Source organism: Phocoena sinus, chromosome 12, assembly GCF_008692025.1.
Source record: "Phocoena sinus isolate mPhoSin1 chromosome 12, mPhoSin1.pri, whole genome shotgun sequence".
Classification (NCBI taxonomy): Eukaryota; Metazoa; Chordata; class Mammalia; order Artiodactyla; family Phocoenidae; genus Phocoena; species Phocoena sinus.
In genome coordinates this window covers 74,951,659-74,966,877 of record NC_045774.1, presented here as the reverse complement: position 1 = coordinate 74,966,877, position 15,219 = coordinate 74,951,659, and the positions used below count along the sequence as shown (strand labels likewise).

The following is a 15,219-nucleotide window of genomic DNA, read 5'->3' as shown; positions in this document are numbered from 1 at the left end:
TGGTGCGTCCGAGCCGGTTGGCTGATTCTGCCAAATCCTCATGGCCATTGTAGACTTTAAAGGCCATCTTTACCAGATCTCGAATAGGGGTTTGAGGGCCGTCTTCTGCCCGTTTTAGTTTCTTTCGGATGTCCGGGGCTGATTGATTGGGTGATAAAATGGGTGGCTAGGACCGCTGCCCCGGTGTCGGGATCCAGCCGGGTGTAGAGAGTTAAAGCCTCTGTAAGGCGATTGAGAAAGATAGCTGGATTTTCGTTAGGTTCTTGGGTTATCTCTTTTAGTTTTTCAAAACTGACTACCTTATGAGCGGCAGCCTGCATGCCAGCCAGGAGGCATTGGATCATGAGGTCGCGTTTACGACGGCCATCTTGGCCATCCTGATAAGTCCAGCCTGGATCGGTGCCAGGTACGGCAGTCGCTCCGACAGGCATGGAGTTGTCGGTAAGGTGAACCTGATCTGCATGGTTTCGGGCAGCAGTTTGAATTCTTTTCTTTCCCTCTCATCAGGGGTTAAGGTAGAGGACAGAACCACAAAGATATCGTGCCAGGTTAGATCGTAAGCTTGAGATAGGTAGCGAAATTCTTTGATGTAGTGGGAGGAGTCGGCAGAGGAGCCTAATCGTTTTTCAGTTTGAGAGAGGTCCTGGGGAGAGAAAGGGACATGGACTCTGACCAGTCCTTCCGCTCCTGCTACCTCCCTCAGAGGGCAGAGGAGATTTGCATCTTGGGAGCCGTGAGAGCGTGTATGTGCACTAATTGGCGAAGCAAGGGGCGTGGGAGGAGAAACTTGAGGGAGGCGGGGGAGCGGTTGGAGGGGCCGGAGCGGGGTTCGGGAGGAGGAGGGACTGCTTCAGGGTAGGGTGGAGGTTGGAGAGGAGTTCTGGAAGGGGGAGAGGCGAGAGATTCGGGTGGGTGGGTCGGTTAGTGGGGAGGAATCATCGTCCAAGGGGATTGAGGCTTTGGATGGAGGAGATGTTTGTTTGGCAAGGAGGATTTGAGAGGTAAGAACAACTGATGCAAAGGGAGGGGCGAGAGCGCAAATACCAAAAAACCTGGACATAGGGGACCTCAGACCATTTGCCCGTCCTGCGGCAGTAATTATCTAGATCACGGAGAATGTTAAAATCGAAAGTCCCTTCAGGAGGCCATTTGGATTGATTGTCTCGAGGATAAGCTGTCGGCGGCGACGGAGATTTTGGGAGAAACTGAGGGCTGTAAAATTGGCTAGGAGACACCCCAGGGGCGTCTTAGGATCTGGTTTCGATTGTGAGGTTCCCATGACCCCCAGTCTGTCCCTGAGTGATTGATTGGAGAGGGAGGGAGGCGTCCCTGGTCTCAGTCTCCAGTTCACGGCAGGTCAGAGGGCAGTCAGGCGATTGGGACGTCTCCACAGTTGCCCAAGGCCCGGAGAGAGGACGGAGGTCCCTGACGCGGCCGCGATTAGGGACAGGGAGTCCGGTGGGCCGGGACTCTGAGGGTCGGAGGGAACAAGGGAGGGGGACTTACCCCGTTTTCTGCCGGATCGGGTGGATGAGTAGAGGTTCCCTTGTTGTCTCCTGGGGGAGGGGAGGAGCGGCCCGCGCGGTAACCCGCGGGGCTTGGTACCCCTCCCGGGTTTCGGCACCAAATGTAAGGTCGGATCTTATCAAATGGCACCACGAAACAAAGGAAAGCTTCAAGTGAGCTTTATGAGGGAGCGCTCCCGGGCGAGGTTCACTGGTCCGAGAGAAAGGGGCCAGAGAAGTCACACCGGGCGAGGCCTGGGCAATATTTTATAGGGGAAGAAGGGAAAGGGGTGTGGTGAATCTGGGAGGGCTCAGGGTATTCCTTATTTGGTGGTCTCTTCGGGTATCGTGGCAATATCTGGTGCCGGTTGCATCAGTCTTGGGACCGTTAGTCCCGCCCCTCGAAAGGCGGGAAGGCTGGGCCGGGTAGAAAGTCCCCAGGCCAGTTCCTGGAACTGGGTGGTCCGGACAGTCTCCAGGTCAGTTTACTGGGTGGTCCGGAGAGTTTCGGTCTGATGCAACCCGTGAGTCTGATTGCGTTCCCCTGCCTCGGGCCAGTTGGCCTTACAGCACCTTTAAGAGAAAATATTTCCTTGCATTTTCCAGCTCTAGAGGTTGCCCACATTCCTGGCTCCCTTCCTCCATCTTCAAAGGCAGCAACGTTTCATCTCTCTGGCCATTCTTCCTTGTAACATTTCCCTTTGACTCTCTGATCTCCCGCCTCCCAGAAGGGACAACCTCTCAAAGGGCTGAACTGATAGCACTCACACGGGCCCTCGACCTCTCTTAGGGCCAAAGGGCCATCTTTCTCCCTATGGTCGCAGGCATTTCCCTCTCCTCCTCTCTCGTTGCTGCGGGCATCGGGGGAGGAGCTCTAACACAGTGTCTCAACATCCCGTGACCTAGAACAGAAACTCCAGCTAGCCATCGAGGCTTCTGCAGCCTCCATCACCTCCCTCCAGCGCCAGATCACCTCAGTAGCCCGAGTTGCCCTCCAATTTAAGGACTCTTAGTTACATTGAATTAACCTGGATAAGGCAGAAAAATCACCCTTTTAAATTGTCAGCTGGTTGGAAATCTTAATTCCATATGCAATCTTAATTCTATTTTGCCATATAATCTAACATAGTGACAGTTTTCCTGGATTAGGACAAAGACATCTTTGGGGGTTCATTATTCTGCCTACCACAATACTATAATCTTATTGCAGAGTACTTCCTCAAAGATATCAGACTCCCCTTCTATAAGGGACTGCTAATTGGGTGAGAAGCCTTGACTATCTATGTTGACAGTTTAAATAAGCTGACTGCTCACCATGCCTAGGGAATATTTGTTTATACACAGGCATACCTTGGAGATATTGCAGGTTCAGATCCAGATCAATGCAATAAAGCGAATACCACAATAAAGTAAGGGACATAATTCTTTTTAGTTTCCCAGTACATATAAAAGTTACGTTTACACTTTACTGTAGTCTATGAAGTGTACACTAGCATTATATCTAAAAGACAATGTACATACCTTAATTTTAAAATAGCTTATTCCTAAAAATTACTAACCATCATCTGAGCCTTTAGTGAGTCACAGTCTTTTTGCTGGTGGAGGGTCTTGCCTCCATGTTGATGGCTGCTGACTGATGGTCAGGGCGGTGGCTGCTGAAGGCTGGGGTTGCTGTGACAGTTTCTTAAAATAAGACAACAGTGAAGTTGCCACATTAGTTGACTCTTCCTCTCACTAATGATATCTTTGTCACTTACAATGCCCTTTCATAGAATTTTACTCACAGAACTTTCAAAATGGCAGCAATCCTCTCAAACCCTGCCCCTACTCTATCAAATAAATTTACATAATATTCTAAATCCTTTATTTTCATTTCAAAAATATCTGTAGTATCTTCACCAGAAGTAGATTCCATGTCAAGAAACCACTTTCCATGCTCATCCATAAGAAGCACCCCTCACCTGTTCAAGTTTCATCATGACATTGCAGCAACTCAGTCACATGTTCAGGCTCCACTTTTTTTTAAACAGTGTAGTGTTAGTTTCTGCTGTATAACGAAGTGAACCAGCTCTACGTGTATGTATATCCCCATATCCCCTCCCTCTTGGATCTCCCTCCCACTCTCCTTACCCCACCCCTCTAGGCGGTTGCAAAGCTATTTCCACCACATGTGCAGTTATTTTCTCCAAAGTCATCCATGAGGGTTGGTATATCAACTTCTTCCAAACTCCTATTAATGTTGTTATTGGGACCTCTTCCCATGAATCACTAATATTCTTCATGGCATCTAGAATGGTGACTCCTTTCCATAGAGTTGTCAATTGACTTTGCCCAGATCCATCAGATCCACTATCTATGTCAGCTATAGCCTTATGGGATGTATTTCGTAAATAATAAAATTTGAGAGTCAAAACGACTCCTTTATCTACAGGCTGCAGAGTGGATGTTGTGTTAGCGGGCATGAAAACAACATGAATCTCATCGTACCTCTCTATCAGAGCTCTTGGCTGACCAGGTGCATTGTCAGTGAGTAGTAATATTTTGTAAGGAATCCTTTTTTCTAAGCAGTACGTCTCAACAGGGGGCTTAAAGTATTCAGTTAACCATGCTGTCAACAGATGTGCTCTCATCGAGACTTTGTTGCTCCATTTATTGAGCACAGGCAGAGGAGATTTAGCGTAACTCTTCAGGGCCCTGGGATTTGGGGAATGGTAAATGAGCATTGGCTTCAACTTCAAGTCACCAGCTGCACTGGCCCCTAACAAGAGAGTCAGCCTGTCCTTTGAAACTTTGAAGCCAGGCATTGACTTCTCTTTGGCTATGAAAGTCTTAGATGGCATGCTCTTCCAACAGAAGGTTGTTTTGTCTGCATTGAAATCTTCTGTTTAGAGGAGCCACCTTCATGAATTATCTCAGCTGGACCTTCAGAATAACTGGCTGCAGCTTCTACACCAGCACTCGCTGCATCACCTGTCACCTTACACTTCAATGTTATGCAGATAGCTTCTTTCCTTAAGCCTCATGACTCAACCTCAGCTAACTTCAAACTTTTCTCTGCAGCTTCTTTACCTCTCTCAGCTTTCACAGGATTGAAGAGAGTTAGGACCTTGCTCTGGATTAGGCTTTGGCATAAGAGACTGTTGTAGCTGGTTTGATCTCCTAACCAGACCACTGAAACTTTCTTCTTATCAGCAATAAGGCCCTTTCACTTTCTTATTATCATGTATTCACCAGACGAGCACTTTTAATTTCCTTCAAGAACTTTTCCTTTGCATTCACTTGGCTGTTTGGCACAGGAAGCCTAGTTTTTGCCCTATCTCAGCTTTGTACATGCCCTCCTCACTAAGCTAATTTATTTCTATCTTTTGACTTAAAGTGAGAGCTGTACAACCCTTCCTTTCATTTGAACACTTAGAGACCATTTTAGGGCTATTAATTGGCCTAATTTCAATATTGCTGTGTCCCAGGGAATAGAGAGGCTTGAGGAGAGGGAGAGAGATGGGGGAAATGGCTGGTTGGTGGAGCAGTCAGAATACACACAATATTTATCAGTTAAGTTCACAGCCATCTTATGAGGGTGCAGTTCATGTCTCCCCAAAGCAATGACAATATGGTAGTCACATCAAAGGTCACCCGGTCACCATACCAAACATAATAATAATGAAGTTTGAAATATTTTGAGAATTGCAAAACTGTGACATAGAGACATGAGGTGAGCAATTGCTGCTCGAAAAATGGTGCTGATAGAATTTCCCCATGTAGGGTTTCCACAAAACGTCAACTTGTAAAAAACAATATCTGGGAAGCTCAGTACTGCAAAGGGCAATAAAACCAAAGACACCTGTAGATGAAGTAGCACTTTAGTAAACTGACCATCTGTTTCATTCCTTGGCTCACTGTAAATCATAAACCACTCTCATAGATTCCTTCATGTCAAAATGCTCTTATCTCCACCTCATCCATGATGCCTTCCAGTCACAGTGTTGGTGACCACATTGTTTCTCATGGCTACTTACTCTTACCTGGACTCCTTGCTCCAGAATTCCATCATCTCTTTTGAATTCAGGAAGTTCATTTTAAAGGCAGCATTTCACACTATCAGTCCTAGCCTAAGGGACAGCCATCCTGGAGATTTTATGGATGCTGTCTCTGTTATTATTTAATTTTGTAATGTTTTAGAGAGTGGAGTGTCCACTGGGTGCTCCTGGTGGTTAGAGTCAAGGAAATGGTGTACTATTTCTACAAAATAACTTCAATCCACTACTTGCATCTCTCTGTCTTGATTGCTTCCTACAAATTATGCCAGGGAAATTCTGTCATTGAAATTTTATTGAAGTCATCATTAAAACCATGATTCGGTCAATCAAACTAATAACCTGCTGGGTCACCTCCAGCTGTTCGCAGTAACACATTAAATCAAGAATCTTGGGGACTTCCAGGAAGATGGCAGAAGACTAAGATGCGGAGATCCCCTTCCTCCCCATAGATACACCAGAAATACATCAACTCCTGGAACAACTCCTACAGAACACCTACTGAACGCTGGCAGAAGACCTCAGACCTCCCAAAAGGCAAGAACCCCCCCCCCCCACATACCTGTGTAGGGCAAGAGAAAAAAGAATAAACAGAGACAAAAGGGCAGGGATGGGACCTGCACCAGTGGGAGGGAGCTGTGAAGGAGGAAAGGTTTCCACACACTAGGAAGCCCCTTCGTGGGTGGAGACTGTGGGTGGCGGAGGTGGGGGAGCTTCAAAGCCGTGGAGGAGAGCACAGCAACAGTAGTGCGGAGGGCAAAGCAGAGAGATGCCCGCACAGAGAATCAGTGCCAACCAGCACTCACCAGCCCGAGAGGCTTGTCTGCTCACCCGCTGGGGCGGGCAGGGCTGGGAGGTCGGGCTTCGGTTGGAGCACAGGGAGAGGACGGGGGTTGGCGGCGTGAACACAGCCTGCAGGGGGTAAATGCGCCACGGCTACCCGGGAGGGAGTCCAGGGAAAAGTCTGTACCGGCCGAAGAGGCAAGAGACTTTTTCTTCCCTCTTTGTTTCCTGGTGCGCCAGGAGAGGGGATTAAGAACGCTGCTTAAAGGAGCTCCAGAGACGGGCGCGAGCCGCGGCTAAAATCGCAGACCCCAGAGACGGGCATGAGACGCTAAGGCTGCTGCTGCCACCACCAAGAAGCCTGTGTGCGAGCACAGGTCATGATCCACAACCCCCTTCTGGGGAGCCTGTGCAGCCCACCGCTGCCAGGGTCCCAGGATCCAGGGACAACTTCCCCGGGAGAACGCACAGCGTGCCTCAGGCTGGTGCAACGTCACACCGGCCTCTGCTGATGCAGGCTCGCCCCGCACTCTGTGCCCCTCTCCCCCAGGCCTGAGTAAGCCAGAGCCCCCGAATCAGCGGCTCCTTCAACCCTGTCCTCTCTGAGCAAAGAACAGACGCTCTCCAGGGACCTACACGCAACGGCGGGGTCAAATCCAAACCTGAACCCCAGGAGCTGTGAGAACAAAGAAGAGAAAGGGAAATCTCCCCCAGCAGCCTCAAAAGCAGCAGATTAAAGCTCCACAATCAACTTGATGTACCTGCATCTGTGGAATACATGAATAGACAACGAATCATCCCAAATTGAGGAGGTGGGCTTTGTGAGCAAGATTTATGATTTTCTCCCCTTTTCCTTTTTCTGTGAGTGTGTATGCTTCTGTGTGAGATTTTGTCTGTATAGCTTTGCTTCCACCATTTGTATGAGGGTTCTATCCATCCGTCTTCTTTTTCTTTTTAAAAATACTTTAATAACTTTATTTTATTTTACTTTATCATCGTTCTTTCTTTCCTTCCTTCCCTCCTTTAGACAATGAATCATCCCAAATAGAGGAGGTGGACTTTGAGAGCAAGATTTATGATTTTTTTCCCCTTTTCCTCTTTTTGTGACTGGGTATGCTTCTGTGTCAGATTTTGTCTGTATAGCTTTGCTTCCACCATTTATCCCAGGGTTCTATCCATCCTTTTTTTTTGTTTGTTTTTTTCCTTCTTAATAATTATTTTTTATTTTAGTAACTTTATTATATTTTATCTTTATTTTACTGTATCTTTTCTTTTTTTCCTTCCTCCCTCCCTCCCATCTTTCTTCCTACTTCTACTAATTCTCTCTACTTTTTCTCCCTTTTATTCTGAGCCATCTGGATGAAAGGCTCTTGGTACTGCAGCCAGGAGTCATTGCTGTATGTCTGAGGTGGGAGAGCCAACTTCAGGACACTGGTCAACAAGAGACCTCCCAGCTCCATAAAATATCAAACGGCAAAACTCTCCCAGAGATCTCCAACTCAACACCAGCACCCAGGTGCACTCAATGACAAGCAAGTTACACTACTGGACACCCTATGTCAAACAACTAGCAAAACAGGAACACAACCCCACCCATTAGCAGAGAAGCTGCCTAAACTCATAATAAGTCCACAGACACCCCAAAACACACCACCAGACGTGGACCTGCCCACCAAGATCCAGCCTCATCCACCAGAACACAGGCACTAGTCCCCTCCACCAGGAAGCCTACTCAACCCACTGAACCAACTTTAGCCACTGGGGACAGACAACAAAAACGGGAACTACGAACCTGCAGCCTGCAAAAAGGAGACCCCAAATACAGGTAAGATAAGCAAAATAAGAAGACAGAAAAACACACAGCAGATGAAGGAGCAAGATAAAAACCCACCAGACCTAACAAATGAAGAGGAAATAGGCAGTCTACCTGAAAAAGAATTCAGAATGATGATAGTAAAGATCCAAAATCGTGGAAATAGAATAGACAAAATGCAAGAAACATATAACAAGGACCTAGAAGAACTAAAGATGAAACAAACAATGAAACAAACGATGAACAACACAATAAATGAAATGAAAAATACCCTAGATGGGATCAATAGCAGAATAACTGAGGCAGAAGAACGGATAAGTGACCTGGAAGATAAAATAGTGGAAATAACTACTGCAGAGCAGAATAAAGAAAAAAGAATGAAAAGAACTGAGGACAGTCTCAGAGACCTCTGGGACAACATTACACGCACCAACATTCGAATTATAGGGGTTCCAGAAGAAGAAGAGAAAAAGAAAGGGACTGAGAAAATATTTGAAGAGATTAGAGTTGAAAACTTCCCTAATATGGGAAAGGAAATAGTTAATCAAGTCCAGGAAGCACAGAGAGTCCCATACAGGATAAATCCAAGGAGAAATATGCCAAGACACATACTAATCAAACTGTCAAAAATTAAATACAAAGAAAGGATATTAAAAGCAGCAAGGGAAAAACAACAAATAACACGCAAGGGAATCCCCATAAGGTTAACAGCTGATCTCTCAGCAGAAACTCTGCAAGCCAGAAGGGAGTGGCAAGACATATTTAAAGTGATGAAGGAGAAAAACCTGCAACCAGGATTACTGTACCCAGCAAGGATCTCATTCAGATTTGATGGAGAAATTAAAACCTTTACAGACAAGCAAAAGCTGAGAGAGTTCAGTACCACCAAACCAGCTTTACAAGAAACGCTAAAGGAACTTCTCTAGGCAAGAAACACAAGAGAAGGAAAAGACCTGCAATAATGAACCCAAAACAATTTAGAAAATGGTAATAGGAACATAGATATTGATAATTACCTTAAATATAAATGGACTAAAATGCTCCCACCAAAAGACACAGATTGGCTGAATGGATACAAAAACAAGACCCATATATATGCTATCTACAAGAGACCCACTTCAGACCTAGAGACACATACAGACTGAAAGTAAGGGGATGGAAAAGGATATTCCATGCAAATGGAAATCAAAAGAAAGCTGCAGTAGCAATTCTCATATCAGACAAAATAGACTTTAAAATAAAGACTATTAGAAGAGACAAAGGACATTACACAATGATCAAGGGATCGATCCAAGAAGATATAACAATTGTAAACATTTATGCACCCAACATAGGAGCACCTCAATACATAAGGGAAATACTAACAGCCCTAAAAGGGGAAATCGACAGTAACACATTCATAGTAAGGGATTTTAACACCCCACTTGCACCAATGGACATCCACCAATGGACAGGTCACCTAAAATGAAAATAAATAAGGAAACACAAGCTTTAAATGATACATTAAACAAGATGGACTTAATTGATATTTATAGGACATTCCATCCAAAAACAACACAATACACATTTTTCTCAAGTGCTCATGGAACATTCTCCAGGATAGATCATATCTTGGGTCACAAATCAAGCCTTGGTAAATTTAAGAAAATTGAAATTGTATCAAGTATCTTTTCCAACCACAACGCCATGAGACTAGATATCAATTACAGGAAAAGATCTGTAAAAAATACGCACACATGGAGGCTAAACAATACACTACTTAATAACGAAGTGATCATTAAGAAATCAAAGAGGAAATCAAAAAATACCTAGAAACAAATGACAATGGAGACACGACGACCCAAAACCTATGGGATGCAGCAAAAGCAGTTCTAAGAGGGAAGGTTATAGCAATACAAGCCCACCTTAAGAAACAGGAGACATCTCGAATAAACAACCTAACCTTGTACCTAAAGCCATTAGAGAAAGAAGAACAAAAAACCCCAAAGTTAACAGAAGGAAAGAAATCATAAAAATCAGATCAGAAATAAATGAAAAAGAAATGAAGGAAACAATACCAAAGATCAATAAAACGAAAAGCTGGTTCTTTGAGAAGATAAACAAAATAGGTAAACTATTAGCCAGACTCATCAAAAAGAAAGGGAGAAGACTCAAATCAATAGAATTAGAAATGAAAAAGGAGAAGTAACAACTGACACTGCAGAAATACAAAAGATCACGAGAGATTACTACAAGCAACTCTATGCCAATAAAATGGACAACCTGGAAGAAGTGGACAAACTCTTAGAAATGCACAAACAGCCAAGACTGAATCAGGAAGAAATAGAAAATATGAACAGACCAATCACAAGCACTGAAATTGAAACTGTGATTAAAAATCTTCCAACAAACAAAAGCCCGACCAGATGGCTTCACAGGCGAATTCTATCAAACATTTTGAGAAGTGCTAACAACTATCCCTCTCAAACTCTTCCAAAATATAGCAGAGGGAGAACACTCCCAAATTCCTTCTACGAGGCCACCATCACCTTGATACCAAAACCAGGCAAGGATGTCACAAAGAAAGAAAACTACAGGCCAATATCACTGACGAACATAGATGCAAAAATCCTCAACAAAATACTAGCAAACAGAATCCAACAGCACATTAAAAGGATCACACACCATGATCAAGTGGGGTTTATTCCAGGAATGCAAGGATTCTTCAATATATGCAAATCTATCAATGTGATAAATCATATTAACAAATTGAAGGAGAAAAACCATATGATCATCTCAATAGATGCAGAGAAAGCTTTCGACAAAATTCAACGCCCATTTATGATAAAAACCTGCAGAAAGTAGGCATAGAGGGAACTTTCCTCAACATAATAAAGGCCATATATGACAAGCCTACAGCCAACATCATCCTCAGTGGTGAAAAACTGAAAGCGTTCCACTAAGATCAGGAACAAGACAAGGTTGCCCACCTTCACCACTCTTATTCAACATAGTTTTGGAAGTTTTAGCCACAGCAATCAGAGAAGAAAAGGAAAGGAAAGGAATCCAAATCGGAAAAGAAAAAGTAAAGCTGTCACTGTTTGCAGATGACATGATACTATACATAGAGAATCCTAAAGATGCTACCAGAAAACTACTAGAGCTCATCAATGAATATGGTAAAGTAGCAGGATACAAAATTAAGGCACAGAAATCTCTGGCATTCCTATACACTAATGATGAAAAATCTGAAAGTGAAATCAATAAAACACTCCCATTTACCATTGCAACAAAAAGAATAAAATATCTAGAAATAAACCTACCTAAGGAGACAAAAGACCTGTATGCAGAAAATTATAAGACACTGATGAAACAAATTAAAGATGATACAAGTAGATGGAGAGATATACCATGTTCTTGGATTGGAAGAATCAACATTGTGAAAATGACTCTACTACCCAAAGCAATCTACAGATTCAATGCAATCCCTATCAAACTACCACTGGTATTTTTCACAGAAGTAGAACAAAAAATTTCACAATTTGTATGGAAACACAAAAGACCCCGAACAGCCAACGCAATCTTGAGATCGAAAAATGGAGCTGGAGGCATCAGGCTCCCTGACTTCAGACTCTACTACAAAGCTACAGTAATCAAGACAGTATGGTACTGGCACAAAAACAGAAAGATCAATGGAACAGGATAGAAAGCCCAGAGATAAACCCATGCACATATGGTCACCTTATCTTTGATAGAGGAGGCAGGAATTTACAGTGGAGAAAGGACAGCCTCTTCAATAAATGGTGCTGGGAAAACTGGACAGGTACATGTAAAAGTATGAGATTAGATCACTCCCTAACACCATACACAAAAATAAGCTCAAAATGGATTAAAGACCTAAATGTAAGGCCAGAAGCTATCAAACTCTTAGAGGAAAACATAGGCAGAACACTCTATTACTTAAATCACAGCAAGATCCTTTTTGACCCACCTCCTAGAGAAATGGAAATAAAAACAAAAATAAACAAATGGAACCTAATGAAACTTCAAAGCTTCTGCACAGCAAAGGAAACCATAAACAAGATCAAAAGACAGCCCTCAGAATGGGAGAAAATATTTGCAAATGAAGCAGCTGACAAAGGATTAATCTCCAAAATTTATAAGCAGTTCATGCAGCTTAATAACAAACAAACAACCCAATTCAAAAATGGGCAGAAAACCTAAATAGACATTTCTCCAAAGAAGATATACAGACTGCCAACAAACACACGAAAGAATGCTCAACATCATTAATCATTAGAGTAATGCAAATCAAAACTACAATGAGGACGGGGGAAGATGGCGGAAGAGTAAGACGTGGAGATCGCCTTCCTCCTCACGGATACACCAGAAATACATCTACACGTGGAACAACTCCTACAGAACACCTACTGAAGGCTGGCAGAAGACCTCAGAGCTCCCAAAAGGCAAGAAACTCCCCACGTAACTGGGTAGGGCAAAAGAAAAAACAGAGACAAAAGAATAAGGACGGCACCTGCACCAGTGGGAGGGAGCTGTGAAGGAGGAAAAGTTTCCACACACTAGGAAGCCCCTCCGCAGGCGGAGACTGCGGGAGGCAGAGGGGGGAGCTTCGGAACCGCGGAGTAGTGCACAGCGACGGGTGCGGAGGGCAAAGCGGGGAGATTCCCGCACAGACGATCGGTGCCGACCGGCACTCACCAGCCCGAGAGGCTTGTCTGCTCACCCGCCGGGGCGGGCGGGGCTGCGAGCTGAGGCTCGGGTTTCGGTTTTGGACGGAGCTCAGGGAGAGGACTGGGGTTGGCGGCTTGAACATAGCCTGAAGGGGTTGGTGCGCCACGACTAGCCGGGAGGGAGTTCGGGGAAAAGCCTGCACCGGCCGAAGAGGCAAGAGACTTTTTCTTCCCTCTTTGTTTCCTGGTGCGCGAGGAGAGGGGTTTAAGAGCGCTGCTTAAAGGAACTCCAGAGACGGGCGCGAGCCGCGGCTAAAAGCGCGAACCCCAGAGACGGGCACGAGCCACGGCTGAGGGCGCGAGCCCCCGAGACGGGCGCGAGCCGCGGCGGGAAGCGCGAGCCCCAGAGACGGGCGGGAGACGCTGGGGCTGCTGCTGCCACCACCAGGGGGGCTGTGTGCGAGCACAGATCACTCTCCACGCCCCTCTTCCGTGGAGCCTGTGCAGGCCGCCACTGCCAGGTTCCCGGGACCCAGGGACAACTTCCCCGGGAGTACGCACGGCGGGTCTCAGGCTGGTGCAACGTCACGCTGCCTCTGCCGCCGCAGGCCCGCCCCGCATGCAGTGCCCCTCCTTCCCCCATCCCCCAACCCCCGGCCTGAGTGAGCCGGAGCTCCCGAATCAGCGGCTCCTTTAACCCCGTCCTGTCTGAGCAAAAAACAGACGCCCTCCAGCGACCTACACGCAGAGGCGGGGCCAAATCCAAAGCTGAGCTCCTGTGAGCTGTGAGAGCAGGGAGGAGAGGGGGAGGTCTCTCCCGGCAGCCGCGGAGGCGGCGGATTGAAGCTCCACAATCAACTTGATGTGCCCTGCATTGTGGAGTACCTGAATAGACAGGGAGTGATCCCAAATTGAAGAGGGGGAATTTAGGAGCGAGATCTGTGATTTTTTTCCCTTTTCCTCTTTTTGTGAATGTGTGCGTGTATGCTTCTGTGTGAGATCTTGTCTGTATACTCTTGCTTCCACCATTTGTCCTAGGGCTCTATCCGGCCATGGTTTTTTTAAAAAAAATTTTTTTTCTTAATAATTAATTTTAATTGTAATAACTTTATTGTACTTTACCTTTGTTCTTTCTTTCTTTCCTTCCTTCCTTCCTTCCTTCCCTCCTTTAGACAGCGAATCACCCCAGGTTGAGGAGGTGGTCTCTGGGAGCAGGATATATGATTTTTCCCCCTTTGCCTCTTTTTGTGAACGTGTATGTGTATGCTTCTGTGTAAGATTTTCTCTGTATAGCTTAGCTTTGCTTCCAACATTTGTCCTAGGGTTCTATCCGTCCCTTTTTTTTTTCTAAATATTTTTTAGTACAATAACTATATTATACTTTATTTTTACTGTATCTTTCTTTCTTTTTTCCTTCTTTCCCTCCTTCCTTCCTCCCTTTCTTTTCTTCTTTGCTTCTTTCTTCCTTCCTTCCTTTCCTTTCCTTCTTTCTTTCCTCATATTTCTAATTCTCTCTACATTTTCTCCTTCTTTCCCTCCTTCCTTCCTTCCTCCCTCCCTCCCTTTCTTTCCTTCTTTGCTTCTTTCTTCCTTCCTTCCTTTCCTCCTTTCCTTCTTTCTTTCCTCATACTTCTACTAATTCTCTCTACTTTTTCTCCTTTTTATTCTGAGCCGTGTGGATGAAAGGCTCTTGGTGCTCCAGCCCAGGAGGCAGGGCTCTGCCTCTGAGGTAGGAGAGCCAACTTCAGGACACTGGTCAACAAGAGACCTCCCAGCTCCACATAATATTAAACGGGGGAAATCTCCCAGAGACCTCCATCTTAACACCAGCACCCAGCTTCACTCAACGACCAGCAAGCCACAGTGCTGGACAACCTATGCCAAACAACTAGCAAAACAGGAACACAACCCCACCCATTAGCAGAGAGGCTGCCTAAAATCATAACAAGGCCACAGACACCCCAAAACACACCACCAGACGTGAACCTGCCCACTAGAGAGACAAGATCCAGCCTCATCCAGCACAACACAGGCACTAGTCCCCTCCACCAGGAAGCCTACACAACCCGCTGAAACAACCTTAGCCACTGGAGACAGACATCAAAAACAACGGGAACTACGAACGTGCAGCCTGCAAAAAGGAGACCCCAAACACAGTAAGATAAGCAAAATGAGAAGACAGAAAAAAACACAGCAGATGAAGCAGCAAGATAAAAACCCACCAGACCTAACAAATGAAGAGGAAATAGGCAATCTACCTGAAAAAGAATTCAGAATAATGATAGTAAGGATGATCCGAAATCTTGGAAGTAGAATAGTCAAAATGCAAGAAACAGTTAACAAGGACCTAGAAGAACTAAAGATGAAACAAGCAACGATGAACAATGCAATAAATGAAATTAAAAGTACTCTAG

At 45.2% G+C, this 15,219-nt stretch overlaps 1 pseudogene; it reads right to left on the bottom strand.

Annotated features, from left to right (window-relative positions):
- Positions 1-340: 340 nt before the first annotated feature.
- On the bottom strand, positions 341-4,927 carry LOC116763326 (annotated as a pseudogene).
- Between the last annotated feature and the right edge of the window lie 10,292 nt (positions 4,928-15,219).